A 25333-nucleotide genomic window follows, 5' to 3' on the forward strand; every position below is an offset into this window, starting at 1 on the left:
TTAAATAAAACAAAACACTCTGTTTTGTACATTTATGAAAAAAATAAAAAAACACAGGTATACTCAACGTATGCCTGTTCCGTTGAAGTCCTTGTCCCCTGTAAAAAAAAAAACAGAACATAATAATAAAGAAAAAAAATACTCCAAAAAATTGGAGTCCGGCTCAACAGGACTGGATTTTCCTTTTCTTTTTCAAAAGAAAATATGGGGTATACAAAAGAAAAATGTACATGGTCGACATGACCCAGTCGACGCGTTTCGACTGCACTAGGCAGTCTTACTCATGTAAATAAATAGAAAAGGAAAATCCAGTCCTGTTGAGCCAGACTCCAATTTTTCCTATTATCCTTGATGTGAGGCCAGGGCGAGGCCGGTGTCTGAGCCCCAGGAGGATGAGCATAGAGCAACTGGGTGAGCTGGAATCAAGTTTCTATAACAAAAATACTCACCTTACGCCTAATCCACCAATTCCCATGTCCCCTGTAAAAAAATAAATAAATAGAACACAACCATATCCCTCACCTGTGCATATAAGCGATAGTGTCCCACGCCATAATCCATGTCTGCGATATGTGGTTTACAACCTGGACAGGGGCATGATGTGACAGTCTGGGCTGAAAACCATGGGAGAATGAGGTGCTGCGAGCGCAACTACAATGATGAGTGGTGACATCATAGAAGGCACCACCGATTATTGAAGCTGCATTCCCACACTTCACTGTGAGCGGCCCGATGAACTGAGCTCTTCGGGCCGCTTACACTAAAGTGTGGGAACAGCTCGTCACTGTAGCTGCAATTGCAGCACCTCATTCTCCCATGGTTTACAGCATGGTTGATCGTATCATGCCACCGTCCAGGTTGTAAACCACATATGTCAGACATGGATAACGGCGTGGGACCGCATAGCTTATCTGCACTTCGGACAGGTGACGGATATGGTTGTTTATTATTTTGGTTTTTTAAAGGGGACATGGGCATCAGTAGATTAGCCGTAAGGGGAGTATTTCTGTTTACTATTTTCTATGTTTTACAGGGAACAAGGGTTTCAATGGAGTAGGCATAAAGTGTATAACTTTGTTCTTTATTTTTTAATAAATGTGTAAAACCTGCTGTTTTCTATTATCTCAAATAAAGCACTTTATTCTTGATTATAGACGCCTCTCCATTACTAACCCCTTGGTGTGATCTCACCTAACAATGCAAAGGTGACATCACCGCATTTGCCACCGCCACAGGGCAAGTGGGAAGAGCGACGCTAAGCTCCAGATTTTTTGCATCTTATCGGTGCGCCATTTCTAGGCCGGCTGAGGGCTTTCCCTCTGCTGGTTATGAAAATTGGGTAGAATTCCAAGTGTTTTTTTTAATTAATTCTATATTTATAGAGGAGTTACACAGCTGCTGCTGAGTACAACTCCTATCATTGTTTCCTGGTCACACTGACCTCAGCGCGACCATGAGACAATGTTGAGAATTGCCTTCAGCAGCTGTCGCCTGGGATCAGTGCGAACTGTACTGCTTTTCCCAGGCTCCGGTACATATCACATGGACACACGGACGGCACAGGGGTGTGAAATAAGGACCGGCACACGAACACACGGATGTTACACAGATAACACATACTGTATGTACAAACGATGGCACACGAACCACGGATCTCACAAGTACTTTTTTTTACTGTACATTAATCACCAGGATGTGTGAAGGAGGCTTAAGAAAGACAAAACATCACTTTTTACTTTCTTAAATATTCAGGTTCCAGGTTTATTAACCTTTTGGATTGATCTGTAGTCACTAGTGTTGAGCATTCCGATACTGCAAGTATCGGGTATCGGCCGATACTTGCGGGTATCGGAATTCCGATACCGAGATCCGATACTTTTGTGGTATCGGGTATCGGTATCGAAACAACATTAATGTGTAAAAGAAAGAATTAAAATAAAAAATATTGCTATACTCACCTCTCCGACGCAGCCTGGACCTCACCGAGGGAACCGGCAGCGTTGTTTGCTTAAAATGCGCGCTTTTCCTTCCTTCCGTGACGTCACGGCTTCTGATTGGTCGCGTGCCGCCCATGTGGCCGCGACGCGACCAATCACAGCAAGCCGTGACGTAATTTTCAGGTCCTTCTAGGCATTCAGTATTTTAAAATTACGTCCCGGCTTTGTGATTGGTCGCGTCGCGGTCACATGGGCGACGCGACCAATCACAAGCCGTGACGTCACGGGAGGCAGGAGACGCGCGCATTTTAAAATGCGCGCGTGTCCAGCCTCCCATGACGTCACGGCTTGTGATTGGTCGCGTCGCCCATGTGACCGCGACGCGACCAATCACAAGCCAGAACATAATTTTAAAATCCTGAAGGACCTGAAATTATGTCACAGCTTGCTGTGATTGGTTGCGTCGTGGCCACATGGGCGACGCGACCAATCACAAGCCGTGACGTCACGGGAGGCTGGACATGCGCGCATTTTAAAATGCGCGCGTCTCCTGCCTCCCGTGACGTCACGGCTTGTGATTGGTCGCGTCGCCTATGTGACCGCGACGCGACCAATCACAAAGCCGGAACGTAATTTTAAAATACTGAATGCCTAGAAGGACCTGAAAATTACGTCACGGCTTGCTGTGATTGGTCGCGTCGTGGCCACATGGGCGGCACGCGACCAATCAGAAGCCGTGACGTCACGGAAGGAAGGAAAAGCGCGCATTTTAAGCAAGCAACGCTGCCGGTTCCCTTGGTGAGGTGAGTATAGCAATATTTTTTATTTTAATTCTTTATTTTACACATTAATATGGTTCCCAGGGCCTGAAGGAGAGTTTCCTCTCCTTCAGACCCTGGGAACCATCAGGGATACCGTCCGATACTTGAGTCCCATTGACTTGTATTGGTATCGGGTATCGGTATCGGATTAGATCCGATACTTTGCCGGTATCGGCCGATACTTTCCGATACCGATACTTTCAAGTATCGGACGGTATCGCTCAACACTAGTAGTCACTCAACAATAAAATTAATCATCAAAATACAAAGTGCCTAAAATTGTGCACACAGTTTTATTCTGGAGTCCAGCTTGTTTGTCCTCAATGGATCCAATCGTATCCACTTGTTAGCTGAGACCAGGACTAGCTATATACAGGTTTGCAGACTGTAAATGTACACAAAAGTCCTGCAATTCACTGATGGGAAATGAGTATCCTGAAAATGGAGAGGAAGTGAATCACACAGTCTCACATATATTAATGGAATTGCACCTATATTGCCACATTTTACTCCATAAACCAATTTGCTCCATAATTTAGAGTAATTTATGCCATATAGTGGGGTGATAAGATTAAAGATACTAGCATGTACACAGTTATGCCACAGTAGCAGTAGGGCCTGATTTAGACAAAGTGTGGCTCTTTGCAAAAATTAAAAGTTGGGCCCCAAATTCTTACATATTGCATGATCGCACGGAAACACAAGAGCCTATGGATAAGTCTTTCAGCGCTTGTTTACCGGCATCTGTACACAGAATAATGAAGAATGATGGGCGCAGAACAATTGCTAATACGATCTTTCTGTCCCTATACAGTATCATGTTAGTAGAATCAAATGTCCTGTTTACACCGGGCAAAGTGCCGCCAAAAATCAGGATTTTTGTTCATATAGAAATTATGAATTCACTCTATGAATGAGAATTTTGCTCAACACTTCATGCTCCTTGTATATTGCATTTAACACACACACAGCGAGTTACACACATACCATGCTACACACATCGTGCTACACTAGACATGCCTGACCTCACTCAGTACAAGAGTATTGAGCCTGGCAATACACATCTCGTCAGAATGTGGCCGTAAGTATGAAAATCGCTTGCTTGAAATCACATGAACATACTGGAGACTCCTAACAGCACAAATTGTGCACGCTGTGAGGATTCACAAGTCTGTAGTCACATAGAAGGACTGCAGACTTGAGCCCCAAGCCTGAACAACCTTTTTAAAGGGACTCTGTCACCTGAATTTGGAGGGAACAATTTTCAGCCATAGGGGCGGGGTTTTCGGGTGTTTGATTCACCCTTTCCTTACCCGCTGGCTGCATGCTGGCTGCAATATTGGATTGAAGTTCATTCTCTGTCCTCCATAGTACATGCCTGCACAAGGCAATCTGGCTTTACGCAGGCATGTACTATGGAGGACAGAGACTGAACTTCAATCCAATATTGCAGCCGGCATGCAGCCAGCGGGTAAGGAAAGGGTGAATCAAACACCCGAAAACCCCGCCCCTATGGCTGAAAATTGTTCCCTCCAAATTCAGGTGACAGAGTCCCTTTAATACTTTAACTGATACAGAGTGACTTGACGGTCAACAGCCAATTTTACCATCAAAGCAAAAAGAAAATGACTATGCTCACTCCTTAACGTAGTTGTTACATGTTTCAATCTTCAGGAGTACACCGCTCCCTTGCTTACTCACTTCCTGTTTGCCCAAACTGTGTGCTCTCGCTTGCTGCTAGCAGAGGCCACTTTACCCCTGCAGCATGAGAGAAACGCAGGGGCACTGAGCTTAGTGCCATCCAGAAATCTGGCCAACATCAGATGAGCATTCGCAAGCTGTACAGCCAACAAGTGGCTAATAACCAGGCAACGAGCTGTATACTACAGAGTTAAAAATGCCTCAGTTTGTAAACAGAAAGCATCTACTATATAATTGTCTAAGTGGTACTTCCGTCTGTCCTTCTGTCTGTAACGGTTATTCGTTCGCTGATTGGTCTCGCTAGCTGCCTGTCATGGCTGCCGCGACCAATCAGCGACGCTCACAGTCTGGAAGAAAATGGCCGCTTCTTACTCCCCGCACTCACTGCCCGGCGCCCGCATACTCCCCTCCGCTCACCGCTCACACAGGGTTAATGCCGGCGGTAACGGACAGCGTTATGCCATGGGTAACGCACTCCGTTACCGCTGCTATTAACCCTGTGTGACCAAGTTTTTTACTATTGACGCAGCCTATGCAGCGCCAATAGTAAAAACATCTAATGTTAAAAATAAAAAAAATAAAAAATGATTATATACTCACCTATGACGCCTTTCCCGCTCATTGCGATGCAACCGGCATGTTCCGTTGGCACGGATGGTCTGGCAGAAGGACCTGCCATGACGTCACGGTCATGTGACCGCGACGTCATCACATGTCCTGCACGCCTGCGCGGAAAGGACCTGCCGTGATGTCACGGTCATGTGACCGCTACACGGTCACATGACAGCGACGTCATCACACCCTGGGACCGGAAGCTGCCGCCTGCACCGCACACAGGCGACACAGCTACAACGGAAGGTGAGTATATGTTTATTTTTTATTTTTTTTACCTGTGTCATACGTGGCTGGGCAATATACTACACAGCTGGGCAATATACTACATAGGTGGGCAATATACTACGTGGCTCTGTGCTGTATTGTTGTGAATTCTGCTCTTGGGTTCCCTCCGGTGGTTGTTGGTAGTAATGCAGTTGTCCCTGGGTTGCAATCCTGGGCAGGTGTCCCTGCTGATTGCAGCTCTGACTGGGATATTTAGGTGTGCAGGATTCATTAGCCCTTGCCAGTTGTCCATTGTTCTTGGAGGTTTTGCATCTCTGTCTGGTTCCTCCTGCCCTGCTGCCAAATCAGCAAAGATAAGTGTCTGGTTTTGTTTCTACAGCACACATGCTGTGTGCTTTACAATTCAGTACTATTCAATGTTTTTTCTTGTCCAGCTTAGACTGTGTTTGGATATTTCAGTCAAGTTGGATTCTCAGGAGATGCAGATATACATTCCATGTCTTTAGTTAGATGGTGGAATTTTTGTATTATCTGCTGTGGATATTTTTAGGGTTTTAATACTGACCGCTTAGTATAATGTCCTATCCTTTCCTATTTAGCTAGCGTGGCCTCTTTTGCTAAATCCTGATTTCTGCCTGCGTGTGTCTTTCCTCTAATACTCACAGTCAATATTTGTGGGGGGCTGCCTATCCTTTGGGGTTCTGCTCTGAGGCAAGATAGAATTCCCATTTCCATCTATAGGGGTATTTAGTCCTCCGGCTGTGTCGAGGTGTCTAGCATGTGTTAGGTACACCCCACGGCTGGCTACTTCTAGTTGCGGTGACAGTTTAGGGTTTGCGGTCAGTACAGGTTCCACCTACTCCTGAGAAAGTCTCATGCGGCTCCAAGGTCACCGGATCATAACACTGTATACTACGTCACTGGGCAATATACTACATAGCTGGGCAATATACTACGTCACTGGGCAATATACTATGTGGCTCTGTGCTGTATACTACGTCACTGGGCAATATACTACGTGGCTGGGCAATATACTACGTGGCTGGGCAATATACAAAGTGGCTGGGCAATATACTACGTGGCTGGGCAATATACTACGTGGCTGGGCATACTACTACTACTACGTGGACATACATATTCTAGAATACTCGATGCGTTACAATCGGGCAACCATCTAGTTTTTAATAAGAGGTCAATTTAAAAGTTGCTCATTTTCACACACACTTTGCAATTTTTTGCTATTTAATACGATAAACTAATCCCTTAAGTATGCTGCCAAGTTTCAATTTTACGTTTTCACTTTTTTTCCCTCCTTTTCTTCCACTTTTTTTAATTTTATCTTGGCTTGTGCTTTATGGGACAAGTTAAAGTTTTGAATGACACCGTACACTTTACCATGTAATGTTACTTAAAAATGGGAAAATAATTCCAAATGGCGCAAAACTAAATTCCTCCTTTGTTTTTTGGGTTTTGTTTTTACGATGTACGTTGTTCAGTTAAACATTATTTTCTGGGTTGGAATGATTCTGACGAAATCAAATATTATTTTAGTAGATTTAAAAATTCTAAAGTTTGAAAAACAAAATTTGGGTTGTATTTTTTATATATATATTTCAATGGCCCATAGTGCTGTTGGAGAAATTCGGCGTCATATTCCAATCCTAAGGCGTCAAATGGTGTCTGCAAAAAGCATCAGAAGGCATTTGTACGACATTGGGTTGCAATACGTATAGTTGTAGGTGCTCCATTGACCTATCGTGGTGCAGAGCAAGCTGGGATTATGGTGTGCAGTGGCATCATTTATGATAGGAGATCCCTCTAGTCTTCATGCAAGCTACACGAACAACGTGATGTTACATTGATTTAGTTGTGGAACCAGTATTACGGCCATTTTTCCAAAGCGTCCCAGGACCAATTTTTCAACAAGACAGGTCACAGGTTGCTCGTGTTACTATGAGCAGTCTGCAAGGCCTAAACCTGCTACCACGGCCTGCAGCATCTCCAGTGTTGTGAATTCGGCTTGTGGGCTCCCCCGGTGGTCTGTTATGGTAGTGTCTCTTATGTGCCTTCCTCCATCTCTGATTACCTGTCGCCACCCTCTTGGGGAGTTTCCTATTTAAGGCTGTTTGGCTGTTAGTCACATGCCGGCCAACAATGTGCTAGTAGCATTCTGTTGCATTCACCTGCCTCAAGTTCCAGTTCAGCTAAGTTGAATTTTGTTTCTTGTTTTGCTATTTTTGTCCAGCTATCTGCAATGTGACTCTTCAGTGCTGGAAGCTCTTGTGGACAGAAAATTACTACTCCAGTGGCATGAGTTGTCACTGGAGTTTAAAGTAATTTCTGGATGGTGTTTTTGAATAGTGATTTTTAGGTCGACCGTGAAGTAACTCTTTCCTGTCCTTCTGCTATCTAGTAAGCGGACCTCACTGTGCTAAATCTGCTGTTCATCCTACGTATGTCATTTCCTCTGAACTCACCGTCAATATCTGTGGGGGCCTACTATCATCTTTTGGGGTTCCTCACTGGAGGTAAGGCAGGCCTGTATATTCCTCTTATAGGGGTAGTTAGATCTCCGGCTGGCGCGTGGTGTCTAGGGCATCGTAGGTACATCCCCCGGCTACTGTAAGTGTTGGGTCAGGTTCAGGTCACGGTCGACCTTAGTTTCCATCACCCGAGAGCTAGTCCGTTTTGTATTTTTTTCCCATGGTCATTGGGGTAACCATAACACTCCAGACTTGTCCTCCATCCGGTACATCTAAGACATCATTTATTGGCAATTGCAAAGGAAGCTGCCAGCATCGGATCTTGATGATTTGTTGCCCAAGTGCATTCAGGGTGGCAGAACAGACATCCTCTAGTTGACATTAGTAAGTGCATTTCTGCATATAGCGCTTATACTCCTTATTGAATACATAGAGATGTTTTGAAAATATTGTTTCTATTTCTTCCATATTATCACATCAGTAATATTTATATTGATCCTGTGATTTCCAGAAATTCCACAACTTTTGCTGCTTAGTGTTGCAATATCAATGTTGAAGAATGGGAAATATATATATACACTGTGTGTGTGAATACATTGCATATTTTTTTGCATATCTCCTGTACACTTTGTATGTCTTCCTGGTAATGTGCAGTTTAGTTGGCAATTGGGAGGAAGGAATGGGTTAATCCACCATTGGTTGACTAAAGAAATGTTCTTTTTTTGCTTTTTTTTATCATTTTTTTTCCTTTCCTTTTCCCGGTCTAGTCTGGAGGGAGCACGTGATCCTCTGAATGACTGCCAGCCTCTTTCTTGTTGATCCTCCGGAGACCATCTGTGCTGGGGGCATTGATTAGAGTGTGTCTGCTGGGATTACATATTTTCTGTTGCCATGCCAACTAATCAGCTGATTTTCCGTTGCCATGGTAACAAAATGTCAGAGCTCAGCGTACGGCAACACGAATTCTGCACAACACAAAATGTTTTCCTAATTGGAGACCCTTTTGATATTTTTTGGGATTCTTTCTGTTAAGCGCATCTTGAAGGAATTACATTAAAATCCACGTTAATTGAGGGTCTTATGTATATCAGCTCTAAAATAGAAAATATCACCTTCGAGGGAAAAATGAAAGGTTTATATTAGTTTTATGGTGCGGATTCCGGCTTTGCATTTTTTTTTTTTACTTTCCTTTAAGCAATTTTTTATTTTTGTATGTTTTTAATTTTTTCCCCATTGGGGCTGCGCTTTTGCAGCTATACAGGAGAAGTGTTTCTATAGGTCTCGCAGGTGCTTATTATAGAAATACATTATAGCCGGTGTGGGACACTGACCCCTGACCTCCGCCTGCCGCGCTCCCCCGACGCGGTCACATGCTGAATATGTGGAGTAAACCTTGAAAATTAATCAGCTCTGCGGAGAGATGAAAACTTTTTTTTTCTCGTTCTTATAGACTTGTAAACAGCTGACGCCGTGCTGTACTATACCATACAACAGGACAAGTTCTTACCCTATTAAAGTTTATTAAAAATTCAGAACTCAGAATAAAGTAAATTAAAATCAGATACCGACCAAAGTCCCCGATGCCCCACAACTTAATTTCATCCTTTTTTTTTTCATTTGAAATGTTTAATAGATAAAATGGAAAAAAAACCATTCAAGTTTCTAGAAAAAAAAAAGCGAAATACCGTAATTGGATTTTTTCAAATTTAGAATTTTAGATTTTAATGATGTTGTTTTTTTTGGATCAATTACCTTCAAATTCCTGTAATACTTGTTAACCCAGACCTGCATAATATTACATTATTAAATTACTTTAAACTAAACCAAATCTCCAATTTTTTTTCTTAGCATTTTACTTGACTGGTTTTTGTTTACTTGACCTATACAAATAAGTGTGATATATTCCGAAAATCCAGAATATTTATCAACTGGCATCTGGTCCCCATGATAAAGTGGGCAAACATTTTGCTTTAAGAGCAAAGACCCCCAGAAACTCAGTTTTTATTTCAATTTTGGAGGGAAATGTAGTGTCACATGGTGGCCATTTACACATAAAATACATGAATTGCTTGTTTTGTTTTGTTTTGTTTTTTTACAGTAGTCAGTGGCTAACAGAGAGAGATAGCAAATGGGACAGGTAGGTGGGTTACACAAAATTAAGCAACTTCTTTTTGCCACAGCCCACAAAAGTGATTTTTTTTTTAAGCTGAAGAAACTTGTAGAGATTATTATGATTGTGATACTCATTCATTTATAATTTACTGAATGTAATTAATGTCTTTATAATGGGGGCCCGGGATGTGGCTTTCAATGGTGGCTGCTTCAGTGCTCCCTGGCCCTCCATCACATGCACACAATGTCCCAGCGGTAGCGTACCTTTCTGTCCGCTTTCCTGTCCATCTGGATCCTCTCTGGTCCGCTGGGAGTCTTCCTCTTGAGATTCCACGCAGAGAGACAGAGTCAGGTTCCCACGATTTTACTCAGTTTCTTTCTCAGCTCGTCCAGTTCACATTCAGGTACAGCACCGAATACTTCATAAGATGTGCATGTTAAATACACCAGTTTGTCAGGGACATAAAACATGGGCCAGGGCAAGTGGGCACAATAGCCCTTGTGCACCCCTTACATCTTTATATTAAAATTGTAGGCTGTAGACATATATCACACATGAAACTTAAAAGGGTTGTCCTGCCTTGGGGTAGAAGTCTGCAGTCACTCTATGTGCCTGCAGACTTGTGAATACTCACAGCTTGCAGAATGCACAATTTCAGAGTCAGGTAGTCATGTGACTACAAGTATGCAATTTGCATACTTCCAGACACATTCTGACTAGCCTAGCTCAATTCACTTGCACTGAGCAAGGCTGCACATATTTATTTGGCACGTGATCACATGAATGCAAACTGCATACTTGGGTCACGCGCCCGGCGCCAGTACAAAAAATGAGAATCCTAACAGCATGCACACTGGTCGCTGTGAAAATTCTGAATTCTGCAGTCACATAGTGTCTGCAGACTTGTAACCCAAGGCCGAACTGCCTCTTTAATGATTTATTGTGGTTGTCCAATTTGTCCATAAAAATGTTGTCTGTCTATGATCTTTTTTTATATTTAGCTCTCCTGAAAAAATAAAAACCTAAGTTGGCCATCCTGGTCCCTCTGTGATGTCTATATTCTACAATAAGTCCTGACGGGATATCGATACCAGAATTACCAGAGTATTAAGGCCTCCATACAAATTAGACTGATGTTGACCAAACTCATCAATATCAACGGGTTCGGCTGACACTCTAACATGCTGGTAGACTAATTGTCATGGGGAGATGTCGATCCAGCATGTCTGATTTCAGACTGCTGATCACTTTGTTCTCTTGGAGGTACAGTGCCTTGCGAAAGTATTCGGCCCCCTGGAACTTTTCAACCTTTCCCACATATCATGCTTCAAACATAACAATACCAAATGTAAATTTTGGGTGAAGAATCAACAACAAGTGGAACACAATTGTGAAGTTGAACAAAATTTATTGTCTGGTGACAGCTTTCTCACAGAGAGACAGAGAGAGAAAAAGGATGGCACTACCAAAATGGAGGCCATAGAGAACACAGATATGCTCGGTTGGGCGAGGCTCCTAACTATGGGAGAGACACCCAAGATGGCTTTCTTTGACTGACTGGTTTTACTGTATGTTTTTTTTTTTGGAAATGGGACTAGTTGTGATTAAACTTGCTAGTGTACGTCTTGACTCTGATGTTGACTTGTGAGGAGCCATAGTCTGCCCAAAGTATGCAATGCTGACGATACGGCATGACCACTTACCAGTTCCATCACCAAGCCTTGGAATGGGAAGGAAAGAACTGTGGTAGCAGGATGAAGGGTGTGCCATTAGGGGATTCTTTATATTTAGGCATTACATTTTTTTTTTACTCATCTGATGTTCTAAATAAATGGAAAACAGCGTGCCCAACATTAGTGGTGCATGAAAATGCTTTTATGTGTGATCACAGTTGGCCAGAGATCCTGAACCTTCAGTTCCCGAGATCACAGTTCACCTCCTGTAGAGACATTTTTCTCTCCAGGTTCACAGGCTGATCAATGTATTTGCTGTAAAGATGAATAATTACCATAGTCATCTTGTAGCTAATGCAAGTTGTACAGATTTATTTATTGCATGTTTGATTCTTGAGATTTTTTCCAAGAGTAATCAAAAAGTCTTTGATAATTTAACCATTCTATGTCACATTTTACAAACATTTACGCAAACAAATCTATTTTAACTAGAAAATTAAATTGATGGAGCATTACATGTAAGTCTATATTTATTTCTGACTTATAGTGTTTATCTTAGGATTGTTGAACCCCGAGTCTTTGTAGAAAATATATCGAGCAAATGTGAATTTCCAAAGGAATTTTTTTTTTCTCTGTTCTCTATAGGGAAAAATATATTGTAGGTGTTAATAAGCAGTGTTCAGCATGAAAGATCTAGTGAACAGGCATGTGTGGCATGGCACGCTGAGCTATGTGACTGTTGGCTTTTAATGGAAAGGTGATAATGATAATCAAGGTACACGTATTAAGCGAAAATGGCATTTTGTGAGGTTTTTTTGTGAATTTCATGGGAATACAACATCTTCGAGTCCTACAGTTGAATTACTAAGAACATGCATGTACTTACGCTGCAATTGTTTTTAGAGCACCGATTATCTATGACCTCCTGTGGCTCTTGATTTACAGAATTTGTTATTGTCATATATTGATATTTTTGATGTTTAACACACAACAAACCATGTATACAAGGGGTTTTCACCATGAAGAATAATGGATCGTGACAGATCTACAAGAGGTCATAATTGAACAGAAAAGAATCATCAAAATGTGTCAAAACAAATGCTGTGATGTCATTGATTCCTGAACGGAAAATGGAAAGAATTTACACTTGTGATTTCTGTTTTCTTGACTTTTTTGACAATATTGCCACAGCAACAGAGCACTGTTCCTGTGCAATGTGCCCAAGATCCCGAATCCTTCCACATATCTTGACCAAGATGTCTTACAGGAGATCTCATTTATATGTATAAATACATGTCTGGTCAATATAAAGGATTGGCACACAACTTATTCCTTCCAAGGACCATACTAAGGACCAGGGGGCACTAATTACTGGTGAAATGAGTGCCCCCTGATGTCCCCTGATGTGATTCCGACAGCTAGATAGGAAAGGGTTCTTTACAGTTAAAGCAGTCAGACTGTGGAATGCCGACCACAAGAGGTAGTGATGGCAGATACTATAACAGCTTTTAAAAAAGGGCCGGACGATTTCCTCAGTGCACATTACATTGTGTTTTATAGATAATTTAGTGACAAAATATATAATTGGTGGAGAAGGGTTTAACTTAATGGACCTATGTCTTTTTTCAACCTATGTAACTATGCAACTATGTGTTTTAATAATTGTAACCCCTTTCTGACTGCGAAAAAATTCAGCATAATGGCAGCCATCCATTTTTTGAGGGGATTGGAAACTGAATTACAAACATTTTTACCTGGCTGGAATCAAAATAGTTAAGGAAATTAGAACTAATTTTACTTTTCTAAAGAAGCGCTCCCATCAAACTTTTTATCTTCTTAATGCAGTATATTGCATTGTACTTACAATTGCTCATTTTGCCTTTCTACTCAGCTATTTCTTCTCTTTTCTCTGCTCTATGTAGAAACAGGGAGTCTCTTTTCCCTGCTAAAATCATGACCTAGTTGCTCCATCCTCCACCTGCCATTAACTTTTGCAGTAACTCATGAGTCATATAGGAAAACAGATTTCCTATTTCTACCCCGAGCTTAGAAGGATTCAGCTAGTCAGTTTGTAATCATGTGATGTCATAGACATAATGGAAAAGACAAGAATTAGCTGGGTAGAAAAATGAGAAATTGTAAGTACACAGTGCTATATAATATGATGATTGCAATATATTAATAGGATAAACATTTTGATGGGAGGGCTTCAATGATTGATTCACTCATCTCTAATCTTGACTATTCTTGACTAGACATGCATTAGATGTGCCAATTCTGGCTCTTTGCCTGGCATTTCCCATTTGTCCTGGTGTGATGGCAAGTGGGGTAATGGTTGTGGGGTTGTTGTCAGCTATTTTATGGTCGCTGACATCAAGTCCACAGGTTAGTAATGGAGAGGTGTCTCTAAGACACCCCCATTACTAACCCCATAGTTAGAATGTAAAAAATACACAGCTAGAATAATATCCTTTAATTGAAAGAAAGACAGTGACACCTTTATTTGAAATAAAAATAAAAAGCACAGTTATACTCACCTTACGCCAATTTCAATGAAGCCATTGTCCCCTGTAAAAAACACAGAAAATAATAAACAACGATAATACTCACCGTACACCTAATTCATTTAACCCCTTTCTGACATCTGACGTACTATCCCATCGAGGTGGGGTGGGCCCGTATGACCACCGACGGGATAGTACGTCATCACCGATCAGCGGCGCTCACGGGGGGAGCGCGGCCGATCGCGGCCGGGTGTCAGCTGCATATCGCAGCTGACATCCGGCACTATGTGCCAGGAGCGGTCACAGACCGCCCCCGGCACATTAACCCCCGGCACACCGCGATCAAACATGATCGCGGTGTACCGGCGGTATAGGGAAGCATCGCGCAGGGAGGGGGCTCCCTGCGGGCTTCCCTGAGACCCCCGGAGCAACGCGATGTGATCGCGTTGCTCTGAGGGTCTCCTACCTCCCTCCTCGCCGCAGGTCCCGGATCCAAGATGGCCGCGGCATCCGGGTCCTGCAGGGAGGGAGGTGGCTTACCGAGTGTCTGCTCAGAGCAGACACTTGGTAAGCCTGCAGCCCTGCACAGCAGATCGCAGATCTGGCAGAGTGCTGTGCACACTGCCAGATCAATGATCTGTGATGTCCCCCCCTGGGACAAAGTAAAAAAGTTAAAAAAAATTCCCCACATGTGTGTAAAAAAAAAATAAAAAAAATATCCTAAATAAAGAAAAAAATATATATATATTATTCCCATAAATACATTTCTTTAGCTAAATAAAATAAAAAAAACAATAAAAGTACACATATTTAGTATTGCCGCGTCCGTAACGACCCAACCTATAAAACTGCCCCACTAGTTAACCCCTTCAGTAAACACCGTAAGAAAAGAAAAAAAAAACGAGGCAAAAAACAACGCTTTATTATCATACTGCCAAACAAAAAGTGGAATAACACGCGATCAAAAAGACTGATATAAATAACCATGGTACCGCTGAAAACGTCATCTTGTCCCGCAAAAAACGAGCCGCCATACAGCATCATCAGCAAAAAAATAAAAAAGTTATAGTCCTGAGAATAAAGCAATACCAAAATAATTATTTTTTCTATAAAATAGTTTTTATCGTATAAAAGCGCCAAAACATAAAAAAATGGTATAAATGAGATATCGCTGTAATCGTACTGACCCGACGAATAAAACTGCTTTATCAATTTTACCAAACGCGGAACGGTATAAACGCCTCCCCCAAAAGAAATTCATGAATAGCTGGTTTTTGATCACTCTGCCTCACAAAAATCGGAATAAAAAGCGATCAAAAAATGTCACGTGTCCGAAAATGTTACCAATAAAAACGTCAACTCGTCCCGCAAAAAACAAGATCTCACATGACTCTGTGGACTCAAATATGGAAAAAGTACAGCTCTCAAAATGTGGTAACGCAAAAAATATTTTTTGCAATGAAAAGCGTCTTTCAGTGTGTGACAGCTGCCAATCATAAAAATCCGCTAAATAACCCGCTATAAAAGTAAATCAAACCCCCCTTCATCACCCCCTTAGTTAGGGAAAAATAAAAAAATTAAAAAATGTATTTATTTCCATTTTCCCATTAGGGTTAGGGCTAGAGTTAGGACTAAAGTTAGGGCTAGGGTTAGGGTTAGGGCAAGGGTTAGGGCTAGGGTTAGGGCTAGGGTTGGGGCTAGGGTTGGGGCTAGGGTTAGGGCTATGGTTAGGGTTGGGGCTAGGGATGGGGCTAGGGTTAGGGCTAGGGTTAGGGCTAGGGTTAGGGCTAGTGTTACGGCTAGTGTTAGGGCTAGTGATAGGGCTAGGGTTATTGCTAGGGTTAGGGTTAGGGTTAGGGTTAGGGTTGGGGCTAGGGTTGGGGCTACAGTTAGGGTTGGGGCTAAAGATAGGGTTAGGGTTTGGATTACATTTACGGTTGGGAATAGGGTTGGGTGTGTCTGGGTTAGAGGAGTGGTTAGGGTTACTGTTGGGATTAGGGTAAGGGGTGTGTTTGGATTAGGGTTTCAGTTATAATTGGGGGGTTTCCACTGTTTAGGCACATCAGGGGCTCTCCAAACGGGACATGGCATCCGATCTGAATTCCAGCCAATTCTGCGTTGAAAAAGGAAAACAGTGCTCCTTCCCTTCAGAGCTCTCCCGTGTGCCCAAACAGGGGTTTACCCCAACATATGGGGTATCAGCGTACTCAGGATAAATTGGACATCATCTTTTGGGGTCCAATTTATCCTGCTACCCTTGGGAAAATACAAAACTGGGGGCCAAAAAATAAGTTTTGTGGGAAAAAAAAGATTTTTTATTTTCACGGCTCTGCGTTGTAAACTGTAGTGAAACACTTGGGGGTTCAAAGTTCTCACAACACATCTAGATAAGTTCCTTGGGGGGTCTAGTTTCCAATATGGGGTCACTTGTGGGGGGTTTGTACTGTTTGGGTACATCAGGGGCTCTGCAAATGCAACGTGACGCCTGCAGACCAATCCATTTAAGTCTGCATTCCAAATGGCGCTCCTTCCCTTCCGAGCTCTGTCATGCGCCCAAACAGTGGTTCCCCCCCACATATGGGGTATCAGCGTACTCAGGACAAATTGGACAACAATGTTTGGGGTCCAATTTATCCTGATACCCTTGTGAAAATACAAAACTGGGGGCTAAAAATCATTTTTGTGAAAAAAAAAAAGAATTTTTATTTTCACGGCTCTGCGTTATAAACTGTAGTGAAACACTTGGGGGTTCAAAGGTATCAAAACACATCTAGATAAGTTCCTTAGGGGGTCTACTTTCCAAAATGGTGTCACTTGTGGGGGTTTTTAATGTTTAGGCACATCAGGGGCTCTCCAAACGCAACATGGCATCCCATCTTAATTCCAGTCAATTTTGCATTGAAAAGTAAAATAGCGCTCCTTCCCTTCCGAGCTCTGCTATGCGCCCAAACAGTGGTTTACCCCCACATATGGGGTATCGTCGTACTCAGGACAAATTGCACAACAACTTTTGTGGTCTAATTTCTTCTCTTACCCTTGGGGAAATAAAAAAATGGGGGCGAAAAGATCATTTTTGTGAAAAAATATGATTTTTTATTTTTACGGCTCTGCATTATAAACTTCTGTGAAGCACTTGTTGGGTCAAAGTGCTCAACACACATCTAGATAAGTTCCTTAAGGGGTCTACTTTCCAAAATGGTGTCACTTGTGGGGGGTTTCAATGTTTAGGCACATCAGGGGCTATCCAAACGCAACATGGCGTCCCATCTCAATTCCAGTCAATTTTGCATTGAAAAGTCAAATGGCGCTCCTTCCCTTCCGAGCTCTGCCCTGCGCCCAAACAATGGTTTACACCCACATATGGGGTATCAGCGTACTCAGGACAAATTGCACAACAATTTTTGGGGTCCAATTTCTTCTCTTACCCTTGGGAAAATAAAAAATTGGGGGCGAAAAGATCATTTTTGTGAAAAAATATGATTTTTTATTTTTACGGCTCTGCATTATGAACTTCTGTGAAGCACTTGTTGGGTCAAAGTGCTCAACACACATCTAGATAAGATCCTTAGGGGGTCTACTTTCCAAAATGGTGTCACTTGTGGGGGTTTCAATGTTTAGGCACATCAGGGGCTCTCCAAATGCAACATGGCGTCCCATCTCAATTCCAGTCAATTTTGCATTGAAAAGTCAAATGGCGCTCCTTCCCTTCCGAGCTCTGCCCTGCGCCCAAACAATGGTTTACACCCACATATGGGGTATCAGTGTACTCAGGACAAATTGCACAACAATTTTTGGGGTCCAATTTCTTCTCTTACCCTTGGGAAAATAAAAAATTGGGGGCGAAAAATCATTTTTGTGAAAAAAATATGATTTTTTATTTTTACGGCTCTGCATTATAAACTTCTGTGAAGCACTTGTTGGGTCAAAGTGCTCAACACACATCTAGATAAGTTCCTTAAGGGGTCTACTTTCCAAAATGGTGTCACTTGTGGGGGGTTTCAATGTTTAGGCACATCAGGGGCTCTCCAAATGCAACATGGCGTCCCATCTCAATTCCAGTCAATTTTGCATTGAAAAGTCAAATGGCGCTCCTTTCCTTCCGAGCTCTGCCATGCGCCCAAACAGTGGTTTACCCCCACATTTGGGGTATCAGCGTACTCAGGACAAATTGTACAACAAATTTTGGGGTCTATTTTCTCCTGTTACCCTTGGTAAAATAAAACAAATTGGAGCTGAAATAAATTTTGTGTGAAAAAAAGTTAAATGTTTATTTTTATTTAAATATTCCAAAAATTCCTGTGAAACACCTGAAGGGTTAATAAACTTCTTGAAAGTGGTTTTGAGTACCTTGAGGGGTGCAGTTTTTAGAATGGTGTCACACTTGGGTATTTTCTATCATATAGACCCCTCAAAATGACTTCAAATGAGATGTGGTCCCTAAAAAAAAATGGTGTTGTAAAAATGAGAAATTGCTGGTCAACTTTTAACCCTTATAACTCCGTCACAAAAAAAAATTTTGGTTCCAAAATTGTGCTGATGTAAAGTAGACATGTGGGAAATGTTACTTATTAAGTATTTTGCGTGACATATGTCTGTGATTTAAGGGCATAAAAATTCAAAGTTGGAAAATTGCGAAATTTTCAAAATTTTCGCCAAATATTCGTTTTTTTCACAAATAAATGCAAGTTATACCGAAGAAATTTTACCACTATCATGAAGTACAATATGTCTTGAGAAAACAATGTCAGAATCGCCAAGATCCGTTGAAGCGTTCCAGAGTTATAACCTCATAAAGGGACAGTGGTCAGAATTGTAAAAATTGGCCCGGTCATTAACGTGCAAACCACCCTTGGGGGTGAAGGGGTTAAGCCCTTGTCCCTTGCACAAAAATAAATAATCATATCCCTTACCTGTCCAAAGTCAAGTTAAGCCATTCTGTCCCATACCGTAATCCATCATTGTGATATCTGGTTTACAAACTGAACGGTGGCATGATGCATCCGTCCGGTTGAAAACCATGAGAAAGTGAGGTGCTCCGAGCGCAGCTTCAGTGATGAGCGGTGACGTTGTAGAGGTTACCGCAGGTCACTGAAGCTGCATTCCCAGGGTCACTTCACTCGAGCCGGGACGATGAACTGCGGTGACCTCAAAGAGAAAATTTAAAAGTCACAGTGCTCACGTTGATCTCATTGTTTTTTATTTTTAAATACATGTGTAAAGCAGGGCATTGATTTTCATTTCAAATGAAGGATTTTATTCATGCTGTGTGGTTATTTCCAAACTTACTATGGGGTTAGTAATGGGTGGGTCTCATAGATGCCTCTCCATTACTAACTCCTGGACTTGATGTCACCTGAAAATACAAAGGTGATATCAACCCCATAAATATTACCCCACTTGCCACCGCCACAGGGCAAGTGGGAAGAGCAAGGCTAAGCGCAAGATTTGGCTAATCTTATTGATGCTTTTAGCCTGGGAGAAGGGCCAATTTCTCTGGCCTCTTCCCTGGCTATTAGTATCAGTCCACAGCTGTCTATTTAGCCTTTGCTAGTTTGAAATCATGGATGGACCGTATGTTTTTTTTTCAGGTTTTCCCCCATAATATTAGCTCACAGCTGTTTGGTTAGCCTTTACTAGTTATTTTAATAGCCTAAAAACCTTTAGGGATATTGCCATCCTTTCCAGAATATTATCATCAGCTCTCAGCAGTTGGTTTTCCCTCTGCTGCTTATGAAAATTACGGGGGACATCCATGTGTTTTTTTTTTTCAAATTTGTTTTACATTTTTTAAGGAGAACAGTAAGGTGACATCATAGCAACTGTTTCTCTTTCTTTGCAAGTGCCGGACTGATGAACACCTGCGAATCCGGCACTCGCCACTCCAGAATACAACAGTTGAGCACTGGAGCTATCATGAGACCCAGTGGCTTAAACTCAGGTGACCTTTACCAGAGTTCACAGCCACAGGGTCTCCTGGAAGCTGCGATGCCCAGAAACCTCATGGGAAACTTTGATGAACATTTTAAGGTCACTGGAATTTTCAGCTGCTGGAACACCTGGAGGCTGTGAACTAAAGATATTTTGGGTGTGTATTTTACTGTACTGGTTAAAAAAAGAAAAAAAAAATATGAAAAAAACCATTGTGGTATTCCCAGTAATTTTCATTAGCAGCAGAGGGAAAGTCAATGGCTGAGGTCTGATGTTAATATTCTGGGAATGGGCCAATAGCCATAAAGGTTCCCAGGCTATTAATATCAGCTTACAGCAATTTGCTTAGACTTTACTGGTTTTTATAGGTGAGACCCCCCAAAACAATTATTATATCAATAACCAGCAAAGGTTAAACAGACTGCTGCAGGTTGATATTAATAGCCTAGGAAAGGGCCATGATTATTGGCACCCTCCCAGACTGAACACATCAGCTCTCAGCGCCTCAGAAATGGTGCATCACTTGCCCTGGTGCGATGGCAAGTGGGGTAATATTTCTGTGGTTGATGTCATTGTCTTTCTTTCAATTAAAGTATTTTATTGTGGCTGTGTCTTTTTTTACAAACTAACTAACTAGGGGGTTAGTAATGGGGGGCGTCTTATAGATGCCTCTTAATTACTAACCTGTGGGCTTGATGTCAACGGCTGACATCAATTCCACAACCATTGCCCCACTTGCCACCGCACCAGGGCAAGTGGCAAGATCTGGGCAAATCTAATAGATGTAAATTTTCTGGGGCAGCTGCGGGCTGCTATTTTTATTTATTTATAACATAGGTGCCATGCGGGCTGCTATTTTTATTTATTTGTAACATAGGTGCCAGCTTATGAATACTCCCATCAGTGACAGCAAGCATAAGCTGATGGAAGAAGTACTCTCTCATCATCTGATGCCTGTGACCAGTGGTAACCTTTTTACCGCCGGTCACAGCTGATGGCTCACGCTGTCAACTGACACGGTGGGAATCGCAGCTCTCTGATGGGCGGTAATAATCTTACCCCCGATCAGAGCCTGTGTTTGTAGCTCTGTCATGCAGATGACAGCATGGCAAAAATGGATGTTCGGGCCCCCATTCATGTGAATCGGGTTCGGGTACCGTCCTGATTTAGCTGAACCTGCTGGACCCCAATATTCACAGGTTTACCCATCACTAGTAAGAATTTCTTAGACCCCATTCTAAACAACACCAAGCCAATTGTGGCTTAGAAAATCCTATGGGCTTTGATGGGCACCATATAGTCCAATACCTTCTTGGGCTTTACAGAGTCATTTTATAGATGCATTATAATGACTCATGTAAAAGTGATTAACATTTGTACTTATGTCGGTATAACATATATCATAAAATATTGCGCTATAGAACAACTGCCTTTATTTCCTATTATCTAAAGTAAGAATTTAATTTTTTTGCCTCCTGTCAATTGCCAAATTTACAGCACCAATAAATAAGGATTCGGTCAGTAAATGGCAAGTCTCATCCTCACATTCCACCAGATGACGGATCTGGCAGATCCCTGGTGTGAATTCCCAGTGCTGTCAACAAGAGTTACCAAGTGAAAACAATCCATCTGCATTTGCTGTATCCAGAAACGAGGCCTCTTGTATGGAGAACATTCTTCTAATGAGTCCCGTAAATGAGAGCAGGAAAATCGCTCTGAAAATCAAAATACCTGAAAAATCACAAAGTCAAGACGATGCTCCAGTAATTCTTGATTTTATGTCTGCAGATTCTCCATGATGCTTCATTACACAGAGACTATTGATCAGTATTTTTCACGCTTCCCTTCAGGAAATCCTAGAGGGAGCAGAATTTTATAAATAAGTGAAACATATCCACACTCTGCTTAGCACATTAACTTTTGTCTTAAAAACGATGTATTTTCACAAAACAAGCTTCCCTCTAAAAAGTTGAAAATAAAACAAGTATTCATTCTATCAATTAGGTAATAATATATGATATGTGGCGACCTCTAATAGTAATTATAGGGACCATAGATGTCAGCCAACTTGCCACAGAACTTGAAAGGTATATAACAAATAGATTAATTAAAAAGAATGGTGACACTCTGTCGAACATCGCTTATGCTATATGTGTCTGTGTAAGAATGTGTTAAGTTATTGTGCAGCCATACGCACATATGTCTTTCCTTGCGTATCCTCCTGGCTTGTGATAGCCTGTAAAATGAAGCCGGAGAAAAATAAGTTACTCTGTTTGTAATGCTATATGTGCCACTGCCTACATTAAAACTTATGAAATCTCTAGTATCATGAGAAATAGTAGTTGTAGTGCAGCGGTTTTCCTCACTGTGCAGTGATGAGGCAGAGACCAAGGAAAATTCAAAGTAAAACATAGTTTTAATGTCCAAACTTACAAACAAAACGGTATCCTCCGGATTGCCGCCGGGAAACAAGACAGTCCGTGTCCGGTTGCCGTGGGCGACTGCACGCCATGTATGCTGAGGGTGCCAGGCCTATTGGCTCCATTTGGCCTTGGGTTGCCTCACACAGGTTGAGCTCTGCAGAGCCTTCTGCTCTGCCTGCTTGCAAGACCAAAACTGACACACCCAAACCCTTTACTGCAGGGTTTTTAACTTGAATCTGTGGCCATGGGCCACATGGAAAACCCAGGCCGGACGGGAGGAAACGGACTGCCCCACTACCATCCTGTAGTCCGTTTCAAAAATAAAAGCCCAACAGGTTTACTTAAATGTGCCCTGGACACATAGCATGCCCAAGACCAATACACACCTTTATTTTGCATTGCAATCACAGCTATGCCTGTGACTGCAATGCACTCCCATGGCCTCCATATGCTTCTTTGCACATCCTAGGGGACACATAGCGACCCTCACATATAACACTGATAACTGCCTCACATAGTTTTATTGAAATTTGCATAAAGAAAAAGCAAGAAACCTTCTTCTTGACTCCATCCATTTCTGTTTCTGGGTAGACATCGGTGTTGTTACCTTACTCTAATTTTACCTGAGGAGCCCATCTGCAATTTTCACCAATGGTCACCACACTGCTGAGTTGTGCTCCATTCACTGTTGCTATCCAGCCGACGCAATAGTTGAAAACAGCTGATCAGTGCTGTTCCAGGTGTCAGACCCTCACCAATCTCACATTGATGACCTATCTTCAGTTTAGGTCCTTAATATCGCTAGGCAAAAAAAACCTACAAATTACATTGCATATCCCCTATCTCAGGCTCTACATCCAAATTTGGTAACTGACAGCTTCATAACCCTTCAGATCAAGAATATTGCGTAGTCGTTTCACATTGTAAGGCTGGATAAAAGTATTATTTCTTACAGGTCTGATGCAGAAGTGCAACTAGAATTACACCTGCCCCTCAAAGCTGTTCCACCTAGATTTTTCTTGATTATTTTCTATACATGATTACGGGAGTGGCCATTTCACTTGAACCTCTGTACTGTTCTGTGAACATCATTTCAGAGATACTGTATGCTTTACAGCAGCCACATGGACGTAGGAAACTGGCGTCTGGAAAATACTTATTATTTTTTATGGGAGAGTGTTATGGGCATGCTCTGTGACATGTGCAGAGGTCACTGTGCAGGGAGGGAGTTAAGTAGCTGCTCCTATAGTATAATGTCTGTGGTGAATCCTGTGTTGTTTGCTTTCAGCTCATAAATACTTTTACTTTTCATTCTAATTGTCTGTGATGATAAGAGGACAAGTGGTGAGAAATTAAGTGTCGGACCACCATCAGGCTCCGTGATCCATGTGAATATCGCAAGATTTCAATATTTATTTTAATATAGATAATTACATGTAGAAAATATAATCAACAACAAATTTGAAAGATATGTTCAACATAAATGTTTAAAAAAAAAGTCATTTTCTGAAAATATGTTATTGTCTATATGCAGTAATAGCATACTATGATAATAATAATAATTCTATATATCTAATGGTGATAATTTTTGGGGTCTACAAAAACGTACATACTGATTAGGTTCTGTCACTGTCAGGACCTCCTCTGCCTGAAATATGTCTATCTCATCAGAAATGTTTAGGTTAAAGTGGTTGTCCACTACTCTGGCAACCCCTTCTAAATCCCTATGTTTACCCCTAGCAAAATAATAACACTTATCCTCACCTCCAGTGCCTGCGCCGTTCCAGCGGTGTCGGCACTGGTTCTCCTGGGGATTGTGTGACATAGTTATGTCACGCGATCCCTGCTGCCAGGAGTGGACAACTCCTTTAACGTTTGGGATAACTAGATGCCATTGTGAACACTGACATTACCTACCAGTAATTACTCAATTTGAAGATTGGAAATTTAGAATAGTTAAATCAGCAGTCGTGTACGCATAAGTAGAAAGTGATGAAATTACATTCCGACATATCTGAGACAATAAGTATTTGCCGAGGCATCGGTGATACTTTCCAGTAAGTACATATTTGATATTTTTAGCAGAAGCTGAATGTTACATCAGCGCCAGTATGATGGTGATACTTTGCCTATGTTAAGAATTTTGAGAATGGAAATATGTCTTGTCCATCCTCTCCTCAAATGACCTCTGATGGTCAGAAGTTGTCTTTTACCTTCCAAATATCTATACTGTCGTTATACTGTATATTCTCAAAGTTTCTCTTTAGGGACTTAGGCAAAAAGTCAATAAAGTTACCTTTTTCCTTATTTCATTTTGCCTTCACAGTATGGAAAGCAATCTGACTATATAAATATCACACAAGATATTATTATTATTTATTATTTTTTTTATTTATATAGCACCATTAATTCCATGGTGCTGTACATGGGAAGGGGTTACGTACAGAGTTATAGATATCGTTTACAGTAAACAAATTTACAATGACAGACTGGTACAGAGGGGAGAGGACCCTGTCCTTGCGAACTTACATTCTATGGAATAATGGGGAAGAGACAGAAGGTCGGGGGTGCAGCAGCTCTGGTGGCGGCGACGCGGCAGCTCTGGTGGTGGAGAGGCGGCAGCTCGGGTGGTGGAGAGGCGGCAGCACGAGTGGTTGGTGAGGCGGCAGCTCTGGTGGTGGTGAGGCGGCAGAATGGTTATTGCAGGCTGTAAGCTTTCCTGAAGAAATGGGTTTTCAGGTTCCGTCTGAAGGATCCGAGGGTAGTGGATAATCGGACATGTTGAGGCATGGAATTCCAGAGGATGGGGGATATTCGGGAGAAATCTTGGAGGCGGTTGTGTGAGGAACGAATAAGTGTGGAGGAAAGTAGGAGGTCTTGGGAGGATCGAAGATTACGTGAGGAAGATAT

At 42.0% G+C, this 25333-nt stretch overlaps 1 protein-coding gene and 1 long non-coding RNA gene across 5 annotated transcripts in view; one reads left to right on the forward strand and one right to left on the reverse strand.

Annotated features, from left to right (window-relative positions):
* Positions 1-25333, forward strand: part of LDB2 (LIM domain binding 2) — a 415373-nt gene that overhangs the window by 302080 nt on the left and 87960 nt on the right. The window lies entirely within an intron of this gene.
* The window catches only part of LOC143793229 (uncharacterized), a 37359-nt gene continuing 33474 nt past the window's right edge, over positions 21449-25333 (reverse strand). The window contains exons 2-3 of the long non-coding RNA XR_013220080.1: positions 22198-22236; positions 21449-21856 (exon numbers count right to left, since the gene is read on the reverse strand). This is a non-coding gene — a long non-coding RNA (uncharacterized LOC143793229). The remainder of the gene's footprint in view (positions 21857-22197; positions 22237-25333) is intronic.

This window comes from Ranitomeya variabilis, chromosome 1, assembly GCF_051348905.1.
Source record: "Ranitomeya variabilis isolate aRanVar5 chromosome 1, aRanVar5.hap1, whole genome shotgun sequence".
In the NCBI taxonomy this organism is placed as follows: Eukaryota; Metazoa; Chordata; class Amphibia; order Anura; family Dendrobatidae; genus Ranitomeya; species Ranitomeya variabilis.